Source organism: Peromyscus californicus, unplaced genomic scaffold (assembly GCF_007827085.1).
Source record: "Peromyscus californicus insignis strain IS unplaced genomic scaffold, ASM782708v3 Scaffold_8__1_contigs__length_139910024, whole genome shotgun sequence".
NCBI classification, from domain to species: domain Eukaryota; kingdom Metazoa; phylum Chordata; class Mammalia; order Rodentia; family Cricetidae; genus Peromyscus; species Peromyscus californicus.
This window is the reverse complement of record NW_026294606.1, coordinates 71802904-71818081: the sequence shown is the minus strand read 5'-3', so window position 1 is coordinate 71818081 and position 15178 is coordinate 71802904. Positions and strand designations below refer to the sequence as shown.

The following is a 15178-nucleotide window of genomic DNA, read 5'->3' as shown; positions in this document are numbered from 1 at the left end:
TGTGTGTGTGTGTGTGTACCTAAGTTTGAATCTCCAGCACCCATGTAAAAAAACCTCTGTGTGTGTGTGTGTGTGTGTGTGTGTGTGTGTGTGTGTGTGTGTCCGTCCATCCCCAGCACTGGAGGCAGAGACAGGCATATCCTGGGAGCATTTTAGTCAGCCAGTGAAAGACTCCTGGAAGGAAATAAGGTAGAGAGAGAGAATGGGACACCTGATGTTCTCCTCTGGCCTCTGTAGGTGTATACACAGGTGTGTGCATCTATACACATGCCCACCCACATAGAATGCAAACATACACTGTATACATATATACGTACATACATGTATGTTATATATAAAAAGGTTTCCTAGTGATCTACCAATTACCTGCTGGGTAATACAACTGTTGAAAAGACCCTATTCAAAGTAACTAAATGACCCTACACACATACATAATGTTGGCAAGAACTGCGTGAGATCTATATCCCAAAGGAAAAGGGGGGGCAAAGACTTGAATCAAGATATATATGCTACTTGGTAAATATAATTTTTTTTTTTTTTTTTTTTGGTTTTTCGAGACAGGGTTTCTCTGTGTAGCTTTGCGCCTCTCCTGGGACTCTCTTGGTAGCCCAGGCTGGCCTCGAACTCACAGAGATCCGCCTGACTCTGCCTCCCGAGTGCTGGGATTAAAGGCGTGCGCCACCACCGCCCGGCCGGTAAATATAATTTTAACTAAAAAAAATCTCCAATTTTTTTGGAGGTTTGATATGAAACAATTTCTGTCTGATGGAAAAAACAGAGTAACCAGCATAGATCTAAGATGAAGAGTAAGAACAGAGATGGTCACTTCACCAGATGTTCATACATATTAGAAAGACTTAATAATTACAGTGATATTGAATTACTGAAAAAAAAGATTGACAAATAGATTAATAGTTTTGAATAGATAGCTCTGAATTCAATATGTCAGTAAATGAAGCATCACTAATGGGGAGGACATGGATTATCAACAAGCAGCACTAGGAATCCTGGCCAGTGGCTGTGGAGACATCTGACTGAACACATGCTTCTACATGCTGAAATCCATCCCCGGTTAAAGAGGGAGGTGTGAAGAGGGTAAAGGGAGCAATGGGAAACTGAAAGTGTAGTGCAAGACAAAAGTTACAAATAATAAGTTGGAGCGTAGCTGTTTGTGATGGCTATCACGTAGGAGAGTTGGCATTTGCATGCTAGCATCGGTCCTTCACGGTGTTCTGGGACTTTGTACAGTTGCATCAATATATGTGCATGTCAGTGCGAGGAAACCCTCAGAAGAGAGCTCTTTGAAAGACTCATCCCGTTTCTTTTGGAATGCTCAGGTTTTGTTGTTTGTATATTTTGTGTGTTCTCACCTCATTTCTCTCCCACGGGGTAACATTTAGGTTGTAAATGCTTTTTTCTCCAGTTTCTTTTTCAAAAGTGTGCCTGAAACATGGCACTTTCCTATATTCTCCGGAAGAGGATGATTTAAAATTATGCTGAGATCTATAAAACAACAATAATGTAAATGATAGGGAGACTGTTGCATGACAGTGGAAAGGATGCTTTTGTATTTATTTACACAATACTTTGGCCTACAAAAACAGAGAAGTAAAGTACCTAGAGAACCAATTGACCTCTTTACAATCCTCATTTTCCAGACTGGAAAGGATGATTTCTTTGTGTATCTGCATGTAAACACACACACACACACACACACACACACCTTTTAAGGACACATTGACATCAAAGTGAAAAGTCAACACAAACAAACCACTTGAAGTAAATGTATTAATGAAGCCATGGGGGTGAGCTGGATTTGGTGAGAGGCAAAGGTACCTTCAAATCCTCAGAGGATGCTTCTCAACCAGCATCCTCACATCTTGCTGCTTCCATCCTTAACTGCCACAGGCCACACTCAGGGGCTACAGCTTAACTGTGGCAGTCCCCAAATAAGAACCCATCCCAGAGGCCTTGGGCTACAGAGATGGGAGACTTAGAGGAAGTGCCCTGACTTCAGTGGGACCCTGCAGCTACCTGCCTTTGTGTTGGCATTTACAGGGAACAGAGATGGCTATAAGCGTGTTCTGACCTTGTGATCTGCAGGAATTACCTCATGTAACCATTACCAAACAACCCTAGAATATAGGTAGTTTCATTCTTTCTATTTTCTATATTATGGAACTGAAGTACAGAGAAGTAAAGAACCTTGCTATCATCCACTCAAATGGAAACTGGTGTGGCTGTGGTTTGAGCTCTTTGTGGGAGGCTCTTACGATCTTCACAACTTTGTGAGGAGGTCAAGAAATATCCTTCCTAGTTTATACTAAGGCAGTGGGAAGCGCAAATGGGTTACTGGAATTAATACATTTTTGTTCAGTGATCAGAAAGAAACAGCTGAGCAGGGATAGATATGTGATAAGGAATGAATGGAGGGAAAATGGCTTAAAAAACCTGGGTCAGAAAAAAAAGTGCCCTGAACTTTTTTAGATGAAACATGAGCTGCATAAAGAGGACGAGGACTTGAGAAGAAGCCCGCGGTGGTAGTGTGGTGGCGGTCCTGAGCACAGAGAGAATGCAGACATGCCAGCCTTAGAACTGTCGAGATCCACAGCAGTCTGGGTAGTAGACAGGAACAGAAATCACACCCATGCTGCTCCCTCCTGTGGTTTTGGAATCTACCTTCCTGAAATACTAGCTCCCGTTTGGTATCGCTGTTTATGTAAGACGCTTATTCATTGTGTGCAACTGTTTATCTAAGACGCTTGTTAATTTAGATCTCTGCTTATTTACATAGCTTTTGTTAGTTTAGATAACAAGAGTGTAAGCTGAATGTAAACCACCAAAATGAAGTTTCGATTAAGCAGAAGGATTTTTGCTTACTTTCTGAGTATAAGCGTGGCAATGAAGTTTAGGTAACTATTTTTAGAGTTTTAGAACTAAAACAGTATCCGTTAGCCTCTGAACTTGCTGCTTGACTTTTTTAATCACACTTTTTTTTTTGATTTTTCAAGACAGGGTTTCTCTGTATAGTTTTGGTGCCTGTCCTGGATCTTGCTCTGTAGACCAGGCTGGCCTCGAACTCACAGAGATCTGCCTGGCTCTGCCTCCCGAATGCTGGGATTAAAGGTGTGCACCAGCACCAGCACCACCATCACCACCGTTCGGCTTAATCACACTTTTTTTTTTTTAATTCTGAAATGTTCTATAAGTAGCCTCACAAGCAACATACATATGATGAAAAACTTTTATAAAATGATTTGCTAAATGTGATTCTTTTCCATTAAGATTGTCACTTACCTGATTTTTGTCTGGCTAATTTGGTAGATATCGAAACTGATGAATTGTTAAAAGTATTTTTTTTTTTATTTAAAATTGATGCTTATCTGCCAGCTGCAAGGGGAATTCGTTTACCTCCTTTATGTTTCAATGTTGTCCAAGTTTGCATAAAGGTATGTCCCTATCAGAGTTACCATTACAAATATTGTCTCTTTAGTGTTAACACATAAATAACTGTAAGTTCTAAATCCTCTACCAAAGTAGCAAATTCCAAGTCCTAAGCCCTTCCCAGACTCCCCTGCACCTCTCCACATACATTCTTTCCTCTCTAATCTCTGTTATCCGAGTCCCTCGGTGACTTAGAGCTACCAAACAGGTTTCTAGTGTTTGAACTAATAGGTTTTTTGTTTTTAAAAGATTTTTTAGTCTGAAATATTTTGGCTATGCCTCAGGGGAGAAAAATAAAAGATACTTTTAATCCATGATTATAACAACCTTTTTATGATTTTCTTTTAATTGCTAGAGCTGACACGAATGAATACAAGATGATTCATTCAGTGAGAATTTGGATGCTGGTGGAAATCCAGGTGAGTTGAAAGAAAGGCCTGGAACTTGTGGGGGAAATGGTGTTGGGAGGAGAGAAGAAGACTGAACACATGCAGGAAAACCTACACAGCCAGCTTGAGCTGTACTCTTTAAGCCCGATCAAGGCCAGTGCAGACAACAAACACCAGGATGGGGGGGGGGTGGGGGGGGCGCGGCCGCGCGGGGAGCCCGGGGTGAAAAGTTTCTAAGCTGACTATTACGTAGATGTAACTCACTGACTAGTGTGCCCATGTGGGATTTTAATTACTCGGACATCTGTTTAGCGAAGTGTACTACTAAATAGGGATCAAATACAGAGGTCAGATTACGTGGGGAGGAGAGTAGAGATGACATTCATGAGTCAGAAACGAGAGCTATCAGCCAGGGGAAAATCAATCCTGGCCTTACGTCTCACCAACAGAGAAGCAATTATTTTAGATGTGGGGCTGGTTAGCATCCTCGGTCATGAATTTAATTAAATAAGCCTCGAGTGGCGGAAAACAGAACAAAACACCGTATTTAACTGTCAGTAAAACATGCAGCATATAAATGATCCAAATGCCTCCCCCCCTCCCCCACCATAGGTCTGTCATAATTTTCCTTCCTTTGCCTAACTTAGTCTTTTCTTCCCAAAGGCCTCCAGTGAACTCGTTGGTATAGATGGTTTAAACCAGAGAAGCAGAATGTAGCATGGACATCGTTGCAAAGGAGTAATTTGAAAAATGGAAGAAAAAAAAAAGATGCAAGGATTGAGCCGCCATTTGAGTTCCTTCCTTGGGTTCAGTACAAACGCTAATAAATTCACAGGGATATCTTGAAATAAAACCCCTGTGACACTCTTACTGATCCTTATTTGGCACCTTGGATGGATAAGGCAAAAGACACAAAACTTAAAAGTTCAAGTGGTCAGAGCAAGAACTGTAGGAAACTTCCCTAAGCATGGAAGAGACCGAGAAGAGAAGAGTACATGGTTGCTTTTGAGATGGGTATGGCCACGTAGAGCCCTCTTCTGGGTCTTTCATTGTCTCAGGACTAGCTCCGGACTCTGGTCTCCTTCCCCTTCCTCAACTACTTCCCTCGGCAACACCAAAGTTCTTCCACAGCCCAACCCGGATTCATCTGGCTTCCTCCAGATGCCGTTCTAGAACTGCAAGCAGCAGTGTTTGTAGACAGCAGAATCCAACAGGAGAGAACCTGAGTGAAACTGCACATTTACAAATGTGGTGCCAGCAGGGAGCAACCAAGCCACTGCCCCGTAAAACAAGTACTGTGCGCTTAGTTCCTACTAGCAGGGAACAACCAAGCCACTGCCCTATAAAACAAGTACTGTGCGCTTAGTTCCTACTAGCAAGGAACAACCAAGCCACTGCCCTATAAAACAAGCACAACCAGTGTGCTTAGTTCCCAGTGCCTCAGAGTCACTCCAAAAGACTCAGTTATCACTGTTTCAGGAGTCAATTCTAAAATTCCCAGGAGACTTTGATTGGTGAGTTCACACAGTAAATATTCAAGCGGCAGCTGTGGGATTCATGCTGAAGGTCTCCTTACAGTGTGTGTGTGTGTGTGTGTGTGTGTGTGTGTGTGTGTGTGTGTGTGTGTGTGTGAAGGGGGGTGTGTGTGGGGGGGTGGTTCATTCCTCCTAGTAGTGGTTTTTGTTTGTTTGTTTGTTTTTGCTATTTTAAAATCCTAAGAATTGCTTCAGGCACTGCTGACCTCCACCGAGTCCATGGGGCCCGCACAGCTAGCTAGAGCAGCAGTCTTGCCCTAGCAGAACTTGAAAAGAGCCTGTTCCTGCTTGGCAAGCTGTCCTTTCATAGCGTCTTCACCTGGGCCAGGGATGTAGTTCAGGGACAGAACATTTGACTATCATGCTGTAGACTCTGGGGTTCATCAACAGCCCTGAAAAAAGAAGACACAGCCAGAGCAGAGTTCCTTTAAGGATCACCAACGGCCACGATGGTTCATGGGACTCTGCAGGTTCATTCATTCCGTAATCTCTTCTTGATCACTTCCTAGCACCAGGCTGAACACAAAGCCGACCAAGTATGGCTCCTTGCTTGCCCTTGTGAGTAAACCTAGATGTGGGTATAGAATAAGCAACAATCTAAGGCTGCCTCAGAATAACTGCATATGAACACTGGGTTCCAAAACCGCTTCCCTTGTACGAGAAACCTGAGGATTTTGCCTGGTGTGAGGCAGTCATTGGTACGGAAGGTAAGATGTCAACTATTCAGGGCCTTCATTACGCTACCTGGAATGAGAACTGAGTTGACTCCATGAGGAAGCCTAGCCTGGTGTTATTTCTTTTCATGCTATAATTCAGAGGATATGGTTTGATTATGGAGTTGCTTTTTGAGAAGTTGATGGTGGGCCGGCCAGTGAGATAGCTCAGCAGGGAAAAAAAGTGTTTGCTGTGTGTAAGACCCACGGGTTTGATCCCAGAACGCACGTAAAGTTGTTAGGAGAGAGCTGGCTCCACAAAGCTGTCTTCTGGCCTTTATACTCCTGCTATGGCATGTAAGCCCACACATGCCCTTGACACACAAGACTTCGTATAAAAAAATACTTTCTGCCACTAACAATTCCAAAGCCTACTCCAGAGACACACGGATTGCCTCTGTGCTCACCATGTAAATTCTAAAATTCTCAGGAAATCTGAAGAATTTGGATTATTTTGATCTGGCTGGATTCCAATGTGACCCAGTTGCTTTAATGCTCTTTAATTACTTTTAATCAAATGAAGGTGTTAATTTTAAAATTTGACAAATTATTAAGATTCATTCTGGCTGTGAGTAGATTTAATTCAGTTCATTTCTGGGGTTAGAACATAAAACATGACTAGCCATATGGAGTAGTACACATCTATAATCACAACACTATGGAGGCTGAGGCAAGAGGATCTTAAGTTCAAAGCCAGCTTAGGCTTCAAGCAAGACCCTGTTTCAGAAAAATGGAAAAGGAAAAAAAAAAAAAAGCATGACTCTTAGATTCTCCACTTGAGACGAGCAAGTGCAGGATCATTGCTGGCCTTTACTCCTGAGGAAGCTGGGCGTACAGCTGCTGAGGCTTCAGTGGATCTCCAGTGTGGAATGAGTACCTCTCCCTTTTCCGCACCCTAGCCCATCCCGTGCTGGTGCATAACCTAGTGCGTACAAAAACCCAACCACTCATAGTCCCTGGTTGCCATGCCTACCCCGACATAATTTCTGTTCTTGTCAGTTTTCTGTTAAAACTAAGAATGGACATCAAGAGATACCCCTATTGTATCATGTGTCAAATATTCTTTCCTTCCTGCCTTCTTTCTGTAATGCAGCCTCACCTCCTCCGGGAGACCAGGTTCAATAATCGCTACTGCTACAGTATTGAGTACTGCACTGAGTGGCAGCTGCATTGTAAAGTATAATCAGATCCTGGATCCTTTAATGACATCTCACCCCTCTGGGAAACAAGGTTTCCTGACCCAGAGAATGTAAGGTTTGGGTAACAGGAAGCACAATTGCCCAAATGTACCACTGAGAATGACATGAAGCAGGGTCATGCCTACTTCCCTCAGGCCTATGTTTCCATATATTTTGGACATAGCACCCATAAAATGTTCATTGATTTAGGGGGGCATCTCAGTCTATGAAGTGTCATCTCTAGGCTGGAATCTCCAAACTGGAGAGAACTAGTGGACTCTGGTCCAAGGCACTGTTACATGGGCATCCGATAGTAGCCGTAGCTGGAAGAGCCTTGGTGAATGGAAGACCACACTACTGAAATTCTACCTAACCATTGTCCCCGCACACTTGACCTACCCCTGTACCCTGTGCCAGCACTACATTGCTCTGAGCTGACTTACATGCGTGGCTCAGTGGGGAATGTCTTTCAGTGTCACTTTGGTAGCAGGTGCTTTGAGGATAGTTGACATGAAATGGGAAAGTTCAACCTTCATATTCATACTAGGGTTTCTCCTGTGTCCCTGATCAAACGACTGCCATGCATCTTACCCTGAGCCACACTTCTTCCCATGCAAAGTGGGTAACCAGTGGATCATCAGGAACTTTCCCCATTTTAAGGATTTCCCTTCACCACCCCTTTCAAGGTCATCTCAAGATTATGTAGCACAACAGCACCCACCCTTAGTTTGCACTTTTGACTAAGCCATCTGTGAGAAAATAGGTCGCTGTCCCCCTCACCCATCAGTCTGCTCAAAGGGCAACCCCATGCAGCCATAGTTGTGAAGACCAGTACAATGGCAGTGGATGACATTTGGGTCTAGTCCCTGAACTGGTGTCTTCCCTCTATGTTCATGCCCAACCCCATGTCTGCTACTTCCTTTTAATGACAGATTACTTCTACGCCCACCCAGGTTTATGACTTGTGTATAACCAGACCTCTGGCTACACAGCTGCATGATGTCCCATGATCAGATGATCCATCTAAGTCAGGCCATGGTAGTCTACAAGAACTTTTGGAATGTTGTTTTCTATGGGTGGTGTGAATCTTGCTCCAGGACCCTAGAAGTCTATGCTGTGATTCTCCTTTAATGATTCCTAGTAACTTCCTGGCCTAATTTTCCCAACAAACCCCACTAATACCATAGGGTGTTCTGAGTGGCATGTCAGAGCTTCCTGCTGTACAGTTCTTTTACTTGGTAAAGGGATCGAACAACATCCTGGTGATGAGAACACACCACTAAGTACATTTCTGAGGTGACGACTCTCTCCTTAGACAGTGGGATGGAGATTTGAGAGTCATGCCGCTCTGGAAACTGAGCTAGTGACAGCAGCAGTATCTAGTGTGGTTTCCATTTCTGTGATAGAACACCGAGCAAAAGCAACTTGGGAAGGAAATGGTTGATTTGACTTACAGGTTACAGTCCATCATCGAGGAAACCTAAGGCAGGACCCAGAGTCAGGAACTGAAGCAGAGGCCACAGACCTACTGGTTTGCTTCCTCCAGCTTGTTAAAATCCTTTTCTTCGATAGCCCGGACCCACCTGCTTAGGGATGGCACCACCCACAGTGGGCGGGCTACTTCTTAATCAGTAATTAAGAAAATGCCCTCACAGACATGCCCACAGGCCAACCTGATGGAGACTTTTTTTTCTTTTCTTCTTCTTTTTTTTTTTTTGTTTTGTTTTTTAGTGACAGGATTTCTCTGTGTTACCAGCCTTGGCTGTCCTAGAACTTGCTCTGTAGACCAGACTGGCCTTGAACTCACATGAATCCACCTGCCTCCGCCTCCTGAGTGGTGGGATTGCAGACATGCACTACCACGCTCAGCTGGAGGCCATTTCTTAATTGAGATTCCCCAGCACAGGCAGCTACTGAAGTCTCCTAACCCATCCATTCTTGGTTTATCATTGTTTTAAGCTGTTACCCTCGTAGACCACCCTCATCTTGCCTCTAGAACATTAAGTTCTATTCACTGTCTTCATAGACACTTGGATAGGACCACTGGATGACACATCACCTTGTCTTTTTGTTGCAATAATTGGCTTATCTGGCTTCTGTTATTCTGGGATCCTATCCTTGTTTCTGTCAAAGAGCCCCACTCTATAACTGTGTCTCTTCGGTCAGCCCTCCATGCAGAAGACAGCCTCCACTGACGTCCTTAGCAATCATTACCCTGTTAATGTACTTTATCACATGGTCTGTCCTGTGGGCTCTGGCTGGTCAGTTCCATCCTTACATAGTGTGACACTTGGAACTGTTGGTACCTTTCATCACTCTGCTGTGACAGTTGTAACATTTCACATCTTTACGAACAGCTGATATTTTCTCCAAGTTTCTATGAGCCACCCTAGCACCTGTGTCCCCTGCCAGGATAATAAATTCCTTATCCCGACAGAGTTCCCACTATGGATAAACTCTCCTTATGTAATGCTAGCCAGTATTCTCTGTGACTATAGTGTTAGGTATGAAAATGAGCCAAAGTTTTCCTTTCGTATGCAAAAGGAAAGTGTCGTCACCACAATAAGGATTTCCTGCTAGAACAGAGACCTGTTATATCCCAGCCCAGGTTCTTGGCTAAATGAAGCACAGCAGACTTGCCTTCCTGGGAGAGACCTGCCATCTTGTAATAAGGATATATTATCAGTATATTAATTTTGGTCCAATTTTTAAAATAAAAGTGCATTTTAAAATAAAAATGTTCTTTTACAATATGCTTTGCTTTCAATACATAAAAAAATCTCTTAATTTGATCTTATATCCAATGTTTATAAGTGTAAGATTAATGGCTCAGTTTTTTTTAAGAATTATTATTATTATTATTATTATTATTATTATTATTATTATGTGTGTGTGTAAGCACGTGTGCATGTAAGAGTGTGCACATGGGTACCTATGGAGGCCAGAATTTGACATCAGATCTCCTGGATCTGGAGTTACAGATGGTTTTGAGTCCCAGAAGTGGGTGCTGGGAACCTAACTCTGGTCCTCTGCAAAAGTTACAAGCACTCTTTAACTGCTGCCTCCTCTCCCCAGCCCTCAGTTAGTATTTCTGCTAACTTTAACTTTAGGTTTTACTGTGGAATGTTCTTTTTGGTAAAGAAGTGGGAAATGATGGTAGTAAGCACAGATGTTTCTAGGCTTTGTAAAAGAAAAATGCTGATTCCTTTTACGAGATTAACTTTGCTGCTGGCTCCATGGTGTAGTGTTTAGTGCTTTGAACTTTGAATCCAGAGATTAACTTTGAATTTTTCAAATTTATTTATACAGCAGTGTTACCTGGAGTGCTTTTCTAAACAGCATTTCCCAAAAAGTTTGAAGAGTAGCAAACTGACTGTCATTGAGTGCTTGCGTGCACAACAGTGCAGAGCATGTTCTGTACAGCAGCGCCGGTACTTCTGGGTGTCATGGTCTGCGCACTGGACATCATAGATTTGCGTATTTACAAGGAGAATTTTCCAGCAGATGGCAGTCAAGTGTCTGTTTTAACAAAATAAGATTATTCCACCAATTTCTGCCAATGGAAATAATGTCTTGAGAATTGGCCACCCTTTTCAACTCACACAAAGATATGTGGAGGAATGGTGGTACTGCTTACTCTCCTGCCGAGTCCTATGTGTTTTCAGCCTTGTTTAACCCTCAGAATTGTATCCAGGGAGTGCTGTTGGTAACCAGCCCATGGCCTCACTCAGCTCATAGTAGTTTGGGGATTCTCGTGGATCTTGGTCTCCTTAAAACTCTATAGTCCCTTCTACACTACACTATTTCAGAAAACTAAAGCCTCAGAACTTGAAGAGACTTGACTGACTGTAGCAAGAGAGTTGTCTCAGCCTAAATCAGCCAGGGGCCAGCAACCCTGGCTCAGCCCAGCCCAGCCCAGCCTGCGTTCCTTCTGCCCACTGCGGGCTTTCTGCGGTGCTGGAGATACTGGGAGCACCAATGCTTGTATGGTTTACACTGTACATGCCACAGAAATATGTAAAATGGAGAACTCAAAGTAGGTTTGAAATCATTCCCACACAGCTGAACATCTTTATATCCAGCATACTTTGAACATATACCATCAGTAATGTATACATTTTATATTTTAGTATAAATTTTTTACTAAGAATGTGTTGCCAATAAATTCTGTGCATGCACAAACTAACAGGCTTTGGTTAATGTGTAACTATCTATACCAGACCATCTTGTGATGGTGATATATTAATATTCTTGGTCCAGCATTCAGTTAAAATTACTATAGAAAAAATACCAATCATGAATGAAAGGACCTCAGAAATACATATTTTTATACTGATCACTAAATTAATTACTGAGGAAATACTTTCCCCTAAACCCATTTTAGGTAAATAGTGAAAACTTTGCTCTGTAAAACAAAGAAACTGCTGTGTCTCTGGGAATTTTATTTTAAAATTCTTGAATAACATGGATACATTTTCCCCAATTTTTTCCCTAACTGTACAAGGCTTAGGAAGCCATCTGAAGTTGGGCTAACTTCTTAATGGCGTCTTTCCCGGGTTCTGCGATCTGGAATGTTTTTGCTTCCCTCCCCCATTTCACACTATAACTGACATTTACAGACGAAGCTCTGCGTTCTTTAAAGCAGTTCCTCTGATTAGGATATGACTGTAGAGCCTCCAGGACTAATGAAAAACAAAATGATGTTCATATTTTACCAAAATCTAATTTTAGAACTTGAGAGGCTTTGAAGCAATTGGTAAATACAACAGTTATAGATACAGACTTGTCACTTGATCCTGTCAGTCTCTAAAAGTAACTACAAATTAAGTTTTCTAAATGTCAAATTTGATGGCCAAATAAGCCCCACCGTTTGCTAGCACCTATCTTAAGGGATGTTACAGAAATGTCTTCGTCCTTTCAGGGTCAGTTTCTGAACCTAACTTCTTGGGGATGGCCTTTGGGATTTAAGGCCAGGGTGACTGTTGAGCAGAGTTTTATCTCTAGCAGCAAGTAAAGCTTTCATTCTTTAAGAGAAGGGGTTTTCATTGAGAAGAAAGGTTAGAAAAACAGGCCAATGTCCTATGAATATGAAGTTGTCATTTGTTTCGCATGCTGAATTAAATATGACTGCTTTGTGCTCAGTGTGGCTTGTGGCTGTTTTGCTCCATCTGGGAGAGAGAGAGAGAGAGAGAGAGAGAGAGAGAGAGAGAGTGTGTGTGTGTGTGTGTTAGAAAACTCCATGAGGGCAGGAAGTGTAGCTTTGCTTTAGTACAAATCATTGGGCTTAACCCCCACTTAAGAATGAGGACTGGGAGACACTGCGTAACTGCTGGCCAACATGTCTAACTTTGCCCATCAGATCTCCCACAGATCACATCAAGTTTATGTAGAATGGAGGTGTTACAGCACCTGCTTCATATAGGCTGTTTCCATGAGCATCTTCTGAGAAAGCTGAATGTGTATCATCACCCTCCCTACGAGGCGAGTGACCAGAGCCCAGGCTTCACTATCCCTTTCAGAAAGGTACTGCTCATTTTATCTCTTCCCACACAGGTGAAGTAGCTTCATCTACGAAAAAGAAGGTCTGGCCAACTCTACTCCCAAAGCCCTAACAGCAGTTATCCCTCATATGTGAGGAATCCGTATAAAAAGTTAAAATTTGAGCCGGGCGGTGGTGGTGCACGCCTTTAATCCCAGCACTCGGGAGGCAGAGCCAGGCGGATCTCTGTGAGTTCGAGGCCAGCCTGGGCTACCAAGTGAGTTCCAGGAAAGGCACAAAGCTACACAGGGAAACCCTGTCTCGAAAAAACCAAAAAAAAAAAAAAAAGTTAAAATTTGAATAAACTGCCAGGGGACTGAGAGAGAGGTCAGTCTGCAGAGACAATTGGCACCAACAAAACTCAAACCAGTAGTGAAGATACCAGAGAATATCGTCAATGACAGACATTATGTTTGCTTTAACACACATAAAAGGATTTTTAATGCCATATTTAAAAAGTTTAATGTTGCTTAAAATGTCTTATAAAGAAACATTTTATACAGGTGGGTGTGGAGGCATGCCCCTTAAAGCCAGTATTTCAAAAGCAGAGGCAAGCAGACCTCTCAGAGTTGGAGGCCAGCCTGGCCTACATTGTGAGTTCCAGGACAGCCAGTGGTACATAAAAGATAGACCTGCCTCAAACAAAACAAACAAAAAAAGAAACATAACTTAAAATTTCCTAATCCCATCTGATCAAATTAGAAACATCTAGCAGGACAGTATTATTTTATTCTTAGTGTAGTATTCTTTGATAAAGATAAAATGATATAGAAAGTGAACAATGTCAACTACAAAGTGTAATGGTAATAGGAAGAAGCAAGAGGGAAATCACCATTCTAATATCTAAGGATATTTTAACCGAGGTAAATTAATTTTTGTTACCACCATCGTGGTCATCTAAGAAAAACTGCTGTCGTGGTTTTGTTGGTTGTTTTTGTTTCAGACAGGGGCGTATTCTGTCACACAGACTAGTCTCAGACTTGAACTCCTGACACCATGGCTTCCCCAGTGCTGAGCTATCACACATGATTGAAAAAGTCTAATTAATGATGAAGCCGGGCGGTGGTGGCACATGCCTTCAATTCCAGCACTCAGGAGGCAGAGACTGACGGATCTCTATGAGTTCAAGGCCAGCCTGGTCTACAGAGTTCATTCCAGGACAGCCAGGGCTACACAGAGACCCTGTCTTGAAGAACCAAAAACCAACCAACCAACCAAACACGAAAAGGACTGGGGAAAGCTACTTTTATCTCCTCAAATCATTAAATGGCTCATAAGACAAACTGGATAGACAGGAAAGAGAAAGGGAAGCTAAAAAATTGGGAATAAAATAAAGCGTTATTTTCCTATGCAATGAGTCTAAGAAATTGCTGTAAGGAAATAAAATGGGCTATGAAAGTGTTAAGAAAGGAAATCAGGAGTGGGGGTTATGCATTGGACACACATGACCATGAGTTCAGTCCTCAGCATGCTCACAAGAAGGAAACCACTAGATACTCTAGTTTGACACAAGGAAAAGAGATGGGAGTTTGGTGCTGGTTATGAAGAAGCTTTTAAAGCTGCAAGAAAGCTGTTTGCTGGGAGAAGGTAAGGAAGACAGAGGTAAACCCAGGAGAGTGCTCCATGTAAACGGGTAGGGGTCTAAGAAGGAAAGTTGAAACCAGGTTTTCAGGACTGGGCCCACTGTAGTCTGGAAATTTTCTGAGTTATCCTGTCCCTCTCTGTTCTTCAAGTCTCCAGGAAAGGGCACTCAAGAAATATATCTTTAGGAGATATAGAAAGATGGCTTAGTGGTTAAGAGCCCTGGCTGCTTGCTCTTCCAGAGGACCCTAGTTCAATTCCCCGCACCCACATGATGGCTTACAATTATCTGTAACTCCAGTCCCAGGAGATCTGAAGCCTTCTTCTGGCCTCTGTGGGCACCAGGCATGCACATGGTACACAGATATACATGTAAACAAAACACTCATACGCATAAATAAAATTAATTAAAAAGAGAAATATCCCATTAGACCCAAAGACATAGGCATAACAACCAAGATTCCTGAATCCAAGCACAAGTTCCTAAGGCCAGAAGTGCATTGGCTAAGTAGAAAAATTTTTTTTTAAAAATTGCAATGCTATTTTTAATGTTTTGTTGGAATCTGCTTTGATCCCATTACAGCTTCTTAAGTGAAATGCGTTAAGCCTGAGTGCTGCTATTCTGCTCAAATTATATCTTAAATCCCTGAGTATGTGAATTCTGAAAATATGTTGGGAAGGTGAACCTGGGACAAGGGAATCCTGAAGACCCATTTTCCATGTCTGCAACCTTGAATGGGAATCACGATAAGACCTCTCAGTGAGAATGGAGAGTTTGAGCGTCAGAGTACATGGAAGG

At 42.5% G+C, this 15178-nt stretch overlaps 1 long non-coding RNA gene across 1 annotated transcript in view; it reads left to right on the top strand.

Annotated features, from left to right (window-relative positions):
- The first annotated feature begins 5446 nt into the window (after positions 1–5446).
- LOC128103377 (uncharacterized) overlaps positions 5447–15178 on the top strand; it is a 33556-nt gene continuing 23824 nt past the window's right edge. Inside the window, exon 1 of the long non-coding RNA XR_008215681.1 lies at positions 5447–15177. This is a non-coding gene — a long non-coding RNA (uncharacterized LOC128103377). The remainder of the gene's footprint in view (position 15178) is intronic.